We start from the raw sequence: 12,636 nt of genomic DNA, 5'->3' as shown, positions 1-12,636 counted from the left end.
AAATCCCCACCCATTCACTGACAGTTTCCTGTAAGCATTTTGTTGCTCTATTCTTAAGTATGGGCAGACAACAAAGGATTATCAGACATGTGAGGGAAGCTACTATGTTGTGAGACATTTAGAGCATTGAGAATTGAAAACAGGAGAGTATAAATGGGGCGGGGGGGGGGAAGAAAACCTTGATAAAAGGTTTGAAAGAGAAAGTTAAGGAAATTTCCTAGAAAGTAGAGCAAAAGGCAGGACCAGTTCAGGAAGTTCAAAATCCAAATAATAAGGGGTCCAAAAAGAGAGATGAAAGGGAAAAAAAATGAAGAAAGTCATCAATGAAATAATCTAAGAAAAATTTCCAGAACTAAAGTACATGAGTTAGTTAATTAAATGGGTTCACCAACTACCCACCACAATAGATAAAAATAGATCTATACCAAAGCATGTGATCAGGAAATTTGAACACACAGCAAAGAGAAGACCTTCAAGCTTCCAGAGAGAACACAAAACAGAACAAATATAAAGGACCAAAACTCAAAATGGCATCCATTGTTCAACAACACCGGAACCTAGAGAGCAATGGAACAAGGCCTTCAAACATTCTGAAGAAAAAAATATTTGCTAAATGAGTTGATTTGAAAGTATTTTTAAAGTAACTCTCTATATCATTTTTAAACCAAATATTGTTTTTCTCTGGTTTGGGTTAATGTGAGTTAGAGATACAAAGATATACCCAACTGAGCCCCAGATAGAACACACAGTGGCAACACTTGCAAATACATGTGCAGTTTTTGCTCTCTATTTTCTCAGCATCTCTAAAGCATTTTGAAAATATTAGTGTCCTGTGAACTTTTGGCCAGCAAAGAATCCTCTTACTTAATTCTCGTATTCTCTTTTGAATATAGTCAAATTCAATATACATATTTCTCAGAGTTAGATCTCATTTATTCACTACAATGAAGGAATCATCTTTTTTTTTTTTAAAGATTTTATTTATTTATTTTTCCCCCAAAGCCCCAGTAGATAGTTGTCTGTCATAGCTGCACATCCTTCTACTTGCTGTATGTGGGATGCGGCCTCAGAATGGCCGGAGGAGTGGTGCGTCGGCGCGCACCCAGGATCCGAACCCGGGCCGCCGGCAGCGGAGCGCGCACACCTAACCACCAAGCCACTGGCCGGCCCTGAAGGAATCATCTTAAACAGCAAATACCTTTTTCAGTATATCTTTGCCATGCATTTGAAGAGGCAGGTGCCTAATAGAACTGTCTTGGAAAAGTTGATAAACACCAGACTACTTATTCTGCTCCACTCACTTAACCTTTCCTTGTTTGGAATAAAAGTTTGAAAACTGATGTGGAGTACCAACAGGGACTAAAGACATCCCACTAGAATATAAGCTGCATGGGGGCAGAATTTTTTTCTGTTTCATTCATTAATGTATTCCAAGTAAACAGTATATGCCTAATAAATATTTTTTGGGCTTATGAAAAACTGAAAGAATAAACGAACGACAGAAGGAAATTTAGTCTTCAAAATAGCAACTGAACTTCCAAGTAAGTAACCAGGCTTTTGAAAAAATGAAAATTAAATTTGCATCCATAATTTCATACTGACCATCATTATAGTAAAACCTGCAAAAGAATGGCAGTGGACATTTGTCATAGTAATGAATGTCCATCATTTTTTACACAGCCTTTCTGTATTAAAGGACATTCACATGATATGACTCTTGCCTCCCTAACATGTAAGTTAGAGCCAAAAATTCCCAAGACCCTTTGCAGCCAGGACACAGATTTGTGACCTAGGCACCTGCTCGCAGCTTCGGTTCAGAAGTGAGCAACACCAGGAAACAGGCGATGTTTGGAGCTGCCATTTTGTCATTAGGTTGTTAGTCTTTTCCTTATTGATTTGTAGAGCTCTTAACATAATATCAGACCTAGCCTCTTTCTGTGATATTAGTTGCAGATATTTTTACTTGTAATTTGTCTTTATTTTTTACATGCAAATTAAAAAAAAAGTTTTATGTAGTCCAATGTATTCATCCTGTACGGGCATCTGGGTTGTATGTCATACTTACGAAGGTCTATCTCCCTTTGAGATTATAGAAAAGAAAATTCACTCATAATTTTTTCTAGAACTTTTATAATTTGATTTTTTTGTGTTTAACTCTTTAACCTCTCTGGAATTTATTTTGGTGTAAGGAGTGAGGTGGGGGTTCAACTTATTTTTTCCAGTTGGCTATACAAATAGTCCCCAATCATTTATTGAGTGCAATGCTCTGAATTAGATATTTATACTAAATTACTTAATCCTTTTATTCAAATCACTGTATTAAAGAACTTGTGCTCAATCATCAAGAAAAAAAGTGGAGGATGAAAGAGAATGAGGATAATCAGGAGAACTCTAAGTTTAGAGGCTAAGATTTTATGAGACTCTTCTTACTCTCAGTGACAACCTCATTCTTCATCACCTGGAAAGACAACCTAGTGTTTGGAGTTGACAATACTCTCAACAATTATTTTAAGAAGAGCTATCCCTTCCCTATTCTGGTCATATACCAGCCCTCTAGTACTTGAATTTTTTGTGTGTAGAAGTTTTACTTTGTTGGAGTAAGGAGGCACTTATTATATATGCTTATTACATAGGCACTTATTACATATTACATATACATATGGTAAGAATTCTCTGTTCTTTATTTTTTATTCTATTATCTATTTTGGAAATAATTAATCCTTAATCTATGGATGTTGCCTGAACATCTCGCTAAATAAGTAAGCTGACTTCCACCATGCCATTATGAGCACATGTGTGTTAAGAGCTGCCTACCTTAAAAAGACATGCAAAAACGGAACCTTCCGAAAAGGAAGAGGCCTTAAATATATGAAAAGACAGAGCCAGGCGTGAGATTTTCATGGGAGTAAGAAAATTCTTTCTTGGCTTCCTCAACTCCTCTTCTGCCCGCATCTGTCTTACTTTTGAGAATAAGCAGATAGATATCACTTAGAACAGTGGTTCTCAAAGTGTGGTCCCTGGACCAGTAGCATCAGTATCACTTGGCAACTAATTAGAAATGCAAATTCTTGAGCTCCATCTTAGACCTACTCTGTGAGTGGAGCTTCATCTCAGAAACCCTGAGGGTGGGGCTCGCAATCAATCTTTTAACAAGTCCTCCCTGTGATTCTGATGCACACTAAAGTTTGAGAAACAGTGCCTTAGAATGGTGGCCCTGTGAGGTCCTTGATGCCTCAGGATAATAAAGATGAACATGAAGTGGGCTGCCAGAGTATACTTACCCTGAATACATAAAGACCATTGGAGAAATGTACTTAACAAGGTAGAGCAATGCTGAAAGGAATAACATGCATATAAATGAACCATTTTTAAATGGTTACTAAAAGCAAAAGTTATTGCTGGTGAAAAGTCCAGAAAAAGGACACTAGGTGATACTGAGTTCAGTTCTCACCGCGTGTCAGATCTTATAAATCTCCTCTTACAAGTCATTAGCATCTTAGGCAAATTCAGTCTATTATAGTCAATTTATTGTTTAACACTTATGAAAAATCAGGAGAATACATGGTTAATATTCTCAAGTTCTTAGGAGCTCTTCAGGGGTAAAAGCTATATTTTCCTTCTCTTATTAATAACTGTATCTTCTCTCTAACCCCAATAATCCCTCAGTAATTGTTTATTAATTAAATGAGGAATTATATTTTCAGTGAAAGTTGCCTTGTCTTGAGTTCATTTCCCTAGGTAATTTGATAAAATGAGTTGATTAACTTGGAGTGGAGAATTTAGATAGCACTTAATTATCCACACTTTCATTTGAGATGAGTGAGAGAACAACTGTTCTCATATACTGCAGAAATAGTTTATTTTGGGACCATCTGTTGAATTTCTAATTTCACTGCACCAGCATTTTCATGCAATTACACATTAAGTTTTGGTGATTTGGCACATTCTTCTCTAAATCCAAAATATCTTACTATAATTTTTCCTGTTTCATTTACATTATAAGCCTATAGGATTTTTTTATTGTTTCTAATCTGTAAACATCACCTTAAGCTTTCAAACTATATTCAGGAGCATCATAAAAGGATGCCAGTGAATATTTTAAACATCTTTTACTTCCTCTGGAACTGGAAATAAAACGTGAGGAAAATACTAGATGGGACTGGCTCATTATTTCCCAGGGCTTTGGCTACCCTCTTCCATTCTATTTCTAATGGTCTGATGGTATTCCATCTTAATCTTACTCTATTTTTTAAAAAGTATGCTTGATGGGATTAAAACTGGCAAAGATATAAATATTCTTTGCTTTTTAAATCTCTGAGGTTGCATTCAGTCTTTAGATATGACTTGAGCTAGGATTAAAGTGAAAATGAAAGCAATAATAATCATCTAGAATATACTTTCACTTCCTTTAGTAATGTTTTTATTTGAACAAGTGATTTAGTATTTTATTTTTCTTTTAACCCAATAATGCAGTTTTCTTAGAAATGCAGCTTCATTACCTTCATTTGTTGAATCAAAAGTGCTGTGATTTGTTTTTCTGATGAGCTCTGTAAGAACAGAAGCACTAATCTATAAGAAAAAACTCTACTTGCCTCTCCCAAAGTGCTCCTGTATTGACTTGTGTGACTGTCAGTCACACTTGAATGGAGCTCACAATGCTAATGAGATAAAAAATCATAGGCTTATCCCCAAAGGATCAGTTAACTTCTCTCAGAGAAGCAGGAGTCTCTTCACTACAGATCAGTCTTCTGTTCCTGACCATCTCAAAAAGTATCGGTCCCAGAAGGACAGAGCACAAGAATGCGACTGGCCCATCAATACACATCATCTTCAGGTTCTTTTTCGCTCCATCTATAGAATTGAACTGATTTAGAGATAGGTACACATAGAGAACATAAAGAACTATTTGAAATATTAAGATGACCGAGTATTGGGTAAGTAAGTCGGGGAGAGGGGACATATGCTCAAGTGGGAACTAATTATCTGCAATTTATATTACAAACTTTTTTTATTTTTTTTTTAGGAAGATTAGCTCTGAGCTAACATCTGTTGCCAATCCTCCTCTTTTTTGCTGAGGAGGATTGGCCCTGGGCTAACATCCATGCCCATCTTCCTCTACTTTATACGGGACGCCGCCACAGCATGGCTTTGATAAGCAGTGCGTAGATCTGCGCCTGGGATCCAAATCCGTGAACCCCGGGTCGCTGAAGCGGAACTCTCGAACTTAACCGCTAAGCCACCGGGCCGCCCCCACCCCCCATCTTTCAATTGATTTGTTAAAGCAAAACTGTGTTCTTTTTGTCCTGTAGGATTTTCCATAGTTGGGATTTTCTGATTGTAACTCTCCTGGTGTCATTTAATATGTTCCCTTATCACCTGTATTTTCTGTAAATTATTATCTGGATATATAGGCTTGATCAAATTCTAGTCTGATTTTTGGCAGGAATATTTCATATGTGATATTATATACAACAAGCAAGTAATGTCTGCTTGTCTATGTTTTTGTGAAGTTAGCCACCGTTGATAACCATTTCCTAGTTGCATTATTTCATTAGGGATCACAATATGATGATATTCTATCATTTCTGCATCAATTATTAGCTGGAATACTCTGCAAAGAGAAACTTCATCTCATCCTCTATTAGGTTACCCTGAGGTACAATTTGTATATGAGAAGTGAGATAGATACTTGATTCATTCTCTTTATGTATCAGTTTTCAAAAGAATGAGTCAGTTTCTTTGCATGTTCCAAGGGTACCAATAGTTTTTTGTTTTAGAGTATCAATCTGAGCTAATAGATTGAGACATATACAATATGCTTCAACCCTTTACAGTTATCCTAATTCATGCTCAGATTGTCTCCTCTTTGACCAATGAGAGCATCTTTAAGTTGGCTCCTCAGTCCCTTTGACATGACCCAGAAGTCTTTGATACTTACCTTCTGGTATGACAAGATGTTCCAGGATCATCTTGTAATTTTCTGCTCCAGTTCTAGAATCAGCCATGTCTTCAAGGAACCCTGAAAAAGATGATTTGTAATGGCTGCATCTTATATGTATAATATTATATATTTAACCAGTCCACTATTGGGGAGGAAGAGGCTTTGGGTGGTTTCTATTCTCTATTATAAATTAAGTACTTAGCTATTTTATAGAAGTAGCGTCTACCGTAAGTGACTGATGGTGCAGTTATAAATATTTTTTCTATTATTCAATGTTTAAAGAAAGGCTAGTCAATTGACCCTTTTTATGGCCTGGCCCATAAACCAGGATACATCATTTACCTATTACAGACATCTGCCTCTAGGGTAGAGCTTGCAAACAATTAATTAAAAGGAGGCAGCAAACATAATATAAAACCACTGGTGGTGGGGCAGACTATGTATGTTTAGTCCCTAACACTCGTCAGCCCCTAAGGATATTCTACTTCTTGGAACTGCAATTCCTCTCATAGTCCCTGGACATTTCATTGCCAGCCAAGAGGATAAGATAAGACTTGGTGGGAGTATGATAAACTGAAGATTTTTGTTGATCAACTGTATTGGAGGTGGCTCACCAAGAACTATGCAATAGGTTATAAAAGGAAAGTCGCCATCTCCAACAACCCAAAATTCCCCATTTGGCTGATTGGAAATATTTGGACTGGCTAAAATATTAAAGTGAATCAAGCCATCTTCCAAATAAATGCAGTTGGTATACATTTTGGAATACTAAAAGTTTTCTTTAAATTTTGAATATGATGCTTCCAATTCTAGTTGATGTTATCATACAATCTGCCTCTTTTCCAGACAGAATGTTTGAAAGCTATTTTTCTAAAATTCCTGGGCATAGGCAGCAACTCTTTTCTTTAGGAAGAAAATGAAATTATAAGTCTCCAGAGGGAAGCCAACAGTGATTATCATCACTTATTTTCTTTATTTACTCAGTTTATGTGGTCAGGTTCTGTGGGATAAAAGTGTTATTAGTCAAACTCATTAAATGAAGTTAGTTGCAATTCACAGGGATATTAAAAAATTAACTCATCCTACAAACAGTTAACACTAAGAGTTAACAGAACATTCACCTTTCATGTTATAGGGGATCTCAAGCATTAAATGCTTAAGCAGAACTGAAGAATGGGCTGGAAACTGTGTAGAGTTTCCATGTTCTGATCTCATGATACTTATAGTCTACCGTGCCAAAATAGATGAATATGATTGCCAGATAAAATACTGGATACCTAGTTAAATTTGAATTTCAGATACACAAAGAACAATTTTTAGTATAAGTATGTCCTAAATATTTCATGGAATGTATTTAATAACATAAAAATGATTTGTTCCTGATCTAAAATTCAAATTTAATTGGGCATCCTGCATTAAATCTGGCAACCCTGTGGATGAATAGAGCCTAATGGTGACTGATCTTTGAGAATTAGAAAGAACTACATGTTGTATAATGTAGAGCAACACTTCTAAAACTTTAAAATGAATACAAATTACCTCAGCTACTTGTTAGAAAGCAGGTCCTGATTTGGCAGATCTAGAATAGGACCTGAGATTCTGCATTTCTAACCAGCTCCTGCTTCATGTTGACGCTGCTGCTCCATGAACCACCATTTGTGCAAGGCTGTAAAGGACATCTTTTTTGTTGGTTGTTTTTTCTGAACTCTCTGAGCTTGGAGAATTCACCAACACGTGAGTCTTGGAAGAAAGTAAAGCCCGATTCTCACTATCTCGAAACTGACAGAAGTTGTCAAACACTAAACCATTCGTACTTGCAGACTGGATTCAGGTGCATGACCTGCCCTCAGCCAATCAAAAGCACCTGTATGGCCTTGGGTAGAGAACTGGTAATGCAAAGAAACAAGGATAGCAACCAGTTCTCTCTCTTGCAACAGTACAGTTGTGGCCAAATTAAGTTCCCAGGGCAGTGTTAGTGGTGGAGGAAGGGGGCAGAGTCCAGCATGCTGAGCAGCATCAGTAGTAGCAGTCTTCTCACCCAGCTGTTTCTGCAGCATGATTTTGGGCATTGCTCTTGGCTGCACAGCTCTGAGCTTGGTTCTCAACCCTCACAATGATTCTGTGAGCTGCCCACTTCCTTTGCTACTAAATCAGTCAGAATTGATTTTTGTTGCTTGAAACTAAGAACGCTGATGAAGCCCAAGGGTCTGCCAGAAACTAGCTGGCTTGCACAGTGCGTCAACTGGCAATATGTATATGGGATGCCACCTAGGTCACCACTCAGGATGATCTCTGCCTCACAGGGTGAGGACAATTCTGAGAGAGGTACGACCTCTACTTGGTGAAAGAGTATGTATTTCCTGGCATACATCTCTATGCCTCCTCTGGTGATGAGGTTTCTGACAATAACTAGTCTTGGCTTAATAAGACTAGAATTATATGCTAACTCTCTCATTAACTAGATATGTGACTTAGGGCAAATCACTTAGCCTCTGTAAGCTCCACTTCCTTGGCTGTTAATGGGGGTTAAGACTACATGTTTATTATTACATTTGTTCACATTATATCATAATTATGTTTTTTTAAAACTTTATTGAGGTATAATTTATACATCTTAAAATTCACCTATTTCAAGTGTGCAATCTAATGATTTTTAGTAAATTCATCAAGTTGTGCAGCCATTACCATAATCCAGTTTTTAAAACATTTTCATCACCCCAATAAGATCCCCTGACCATTTACAGTTAATCCCTAGTTCCATCCCTGGCCCAGGCAACCACCAGTCTACTTTCTATTTCTATAGATTTGCCTTTTCTGGATATTTCATACAAATAGAATCACACATTCATGCCTATTTGTTATACCAGTTTTTTTCTGCTATCTACTGAGTTTCCAAAAGGCCTATGTCTAATTGAACTGTTCATCTACAATGGTTGGCACAGTGCTTTGTACGTAGTAAATAGTCAAGATAATAAAATAAAAAATATTGATACATATCTTATGAAGTTGTCTTGAGGATTAAATAAGTCCATTTAGACTCATGCTACTCAAAGCATGGTTGCTAGACCAGCAGCCTCAGCATCACCCAGGAGCTGGTTAGAAATGTAGTCCTGGGCCCCATCTCAGATTTAGAACCTGCGTTTTTGTAAGATCCTCACATGATCCATATTCTCATTAAAGTTTGAGAAACACTGCTCTAGACTAAGTTCCATGAGGGCAGAGATTATGTGCAGCACATAGTAGGCACTCAATACTATTTGCTGTATAAATAAGTGAATGATGATGCATATGAAAGCATTTTGTAAACTGTTTGAGCCCTATATACACAGGCTTGCCAAAGAACAGAAGTATGGATTTTGGCTTAACTATAATCTGTTAGAGAAACAGTTTGGACTGACATTTTACCATGCCAGTTTATATACTGAAGCAAGTATACTTATTTCTTTTTACATTTGAATGACAATTTCATGAGGAAACTCAGTTTTAGATTAAAAAAATAATAGTCCTTTAACTGAAATGGACTTTATAGTGAGTTTATGAGTATGACAGTTAATTATAGAACTTTTTACTTCTAAAGACTGACAAAGAAAATTTATTGCAGTTCCATTTTCTATGAGATAAGACCTTGATCAACAGCTAAGAAGCCAATGTCAGACTTTAAGAGACAGGATCAGTAGATGTTGTATCGTTAGCATCAACTTCTAATAAGAAAAACCCATCTAGTTTCCCACTTATAGTCTGGCTCAAAATGCTTTAATTTACTCATTTAATCATTCTTCAAATCATCAAACATTTATCAAATTTGTCACTATTTGACAAGTGCTGTGCCAGGGCTTTCTGATGGATTGCCAGGTACAATATTCTTGAGGAGTTCCATATCAATACAATGATGGTAGCTTTTTAACTACATAGGCTAACAAAAGACCTTTTATGATTTATGAATTCATGAATGTTAAAAACCTTAAAATACTATAAAAGTTAAACCACGTTAGTTATATATTTAACAAATTTATCAGAAGGGACAAAATTATATTTTCCTGGTAAATCCAGGCTATATTGTTTTTATTTAGGGTTGCTGTAAGGAATATAACAGGGATGTCCTGATTATTTTCCATTTGCTTCTCCAGATCTGTGTTTCATCCTATTTGCCTTCCTCTTTACTGGAAGCTGGTCTCAAATTGTACCATCCAAGCCCTCTAGCTTCTGGTTGGGTTTTGCCAATGGGAGGTACCAAAAGAAGTTTGGAAAGTGGGAGAAAAAGAGGACAAGTGTTTATTCCCCAATCCTTTGCTGGGCCACATTTGACAGTGGCTACACTTATCTATTTATAGTCACAGACTTTGTCAGGCATCCCCTTCCAGACTATAGCTCTTATTGGGTTCCACTAAAAGCTCCCTTCCGTTGCTCCTTCCAGGCTTAAGGCTTCCCATTGTTACCAGTCCTTAAGTGCTTTAACATTGCTAGTTGGTTTCCTTAACCCTTCCCATACCTCTGTAAATCATCCCTTTATTAAGCTCTTTTTATCCTCTGAGTGTGGCATCTTCAGGGTTACAAGCAGAGACAATCAATCAGCCAGTATCTAAGGACTGCCTGCTGGGCTGGCACAGTTAAGACATCTAATACATGATCCTGCTCTGGAGACACTTACAGACCAGTCAAGGAGATAAAACCAACACATGTGAAGCAATTAGGAAACACTACACATTGGTATCTAATGAGAGTTATTTGGTTTTTTGCCACTCAGCATCCATTCACTCCTCTGATAACCATACCCCGATTTTCCTCTTCTACTACTCTCAGTCAATGTCTTTCAGTTGGAGTGAACTCCACTCTCAACAGCATGAGTAATCATTCCTCTGGCCACATGTCCTCATCCAAGCCAATAAAATATAAGGAGACTATTGCTGGCACTTCTAGGAAAGAGGCATGCACTCTTCCACTGAGATTGCTCACAGTAAGGATTATGTGAACTGGAGCTGCCAGGAGCCACCATATGGAGCATGAGAATGAAGCCAACACAGGAGACAGAGCCAAGAGATGAAGCGGAATAGAATTCCAATGACATTGCTTTAAGCCCTTGGATCAAGCTATGCCTTAAGCTAAATATATCACTAGTTCTTTAGTTATGTGAGCTGATAGCCAATATATTCTTTTTTTTACATAAGTCAGTTTGAGTTGTGTTTTTTATTTTGTCACCTGCAACCAAAATACTGTAGCTCTAATAATTCATAAATCAGTACCAAGAGTGGGGATAAGTGAGAGAAAGATCTTAAAATGTTGAATCAGTTGATTCAGATGAGGCCCCATCTATACCGGGAATTCAATAGCAAAGTAGTAGGTTAAACTGGCACCTGTTGTATACTAGGATTCAGAACATGTGCCTATCAAGTATGAAATGTAAAAGAACCTGTTATTGAAAGGTTAGATACTAGAGACATCAACTATTACATATTTGCTTTTAGTTAGTTCCAATGAGAAAGACTTGGGGCTGGACAGTCATGCAAGCGGTTAAGTGCGTGCACTCCGCTGAGGCGGCCCGGGGTTCGCTGGTTCAGATCCCGGGCGCGCACCGACGCACTGCTTCTCAGGCCATGCTGTGGCGGCGTCCTACATAAAGTGGAGGAAGATGGGCACGGATGTTAGCCCAGGGCCAGTCTTCCTCAGCAAAAAGAGGAGGATTGGCAGGTGTTAGCTCAGGGCTGATGTTCCTCACACACACACACACAAAAGACTCAAGTTCAGGACTGAGCTTGATTTATCTAAGGCAGAGAGGGAAAAATACAGCTTTGTTATGAGTGACTGTTTTTGCTTAGAGGCTGCAATCAAATATGACAGAAATTTCAATAATCTGGAGCCCTTAAGGGTTGGAAAGGCCCCCAAGAGAATGTTAATGCCAGTGAAGGCAAGAAATGGAAAAGCCTGGCACTTGGGAGAAGTCCGAACACACTCAGGCCTCTCTAAAGCAATTCTTGTCTACTTAGACAGGTGATAATCATCCCATTCTGCTCCCTCCAGCATCACTGTGCCCTTCCGACCCCACCCCACTCTGCCCCCTTGCAAAACCAGTGTCTATTGTTTCAAATTGTTCTCAGGTAGAAAACAAAATGGAGGCGATTAAGGGAGGAGAATACCAAGCCTATTACTAAAAGACAAAAATACCCATCGTGGAATCTAGATGCAAGGACTGCAGCTTAAGATGACCTCTGGCTTTGGAGTTCTTTCCCCCGTGGAACTGACCAGATGCAAACAGACTGGAAGCTTACGAAGAAGTAATGAAATTGTGAGAGAAACTCTAAGTCTGGAGAACAAAGGCTAGGTTACTCAGCCTTAGCTCTAACTGCTGTAACAGGTAATGCATATGTTTGAGTGGCTTAACACAATAGATGTTTAACTTTTCACTTTTGTGAAGTCCAATATCAGTATTCCTGATCAGTAGGTGGTCTTCTACAACGTCATTTGGCTACCCAGACTCCTTCCATTTCATGACTGTCCTCCAGAGTCTTAGAGTCCTTTCAGGGCAGCCAGAGAACGAAAAAGAGGCCAGAGAAGGCATACCTAGTTCTTAACCACATTAGCAAGAAGTGATTCACATCACTTCCACTTACATTCCAAGGGAGATAATTCGTCATATGACTTTACCCAGATTAACAGGGAAGCTGGGAAATACAGGCCCTGGCTATGCAGCTACTTCTTAG

This window comes from Diceros bicornis, chromosome 5 (genome assembly GCF_020826845.1).
Source record: "Diceros bicornis minor isolate mBicDic1 chromosome 5, mDicBic1.mat.cur, whole genome shotgun sequence".
In the NCBI taxonomy this organism is placed as follows: Eukaryota; Metazoa; Chordata; class Mammalia; order Perissodactyla; family Rhinocerotidae; genus Diceros; species Diceros bicornis.
Note: the sequence above shows the minus strand (reverse complement) of the source record.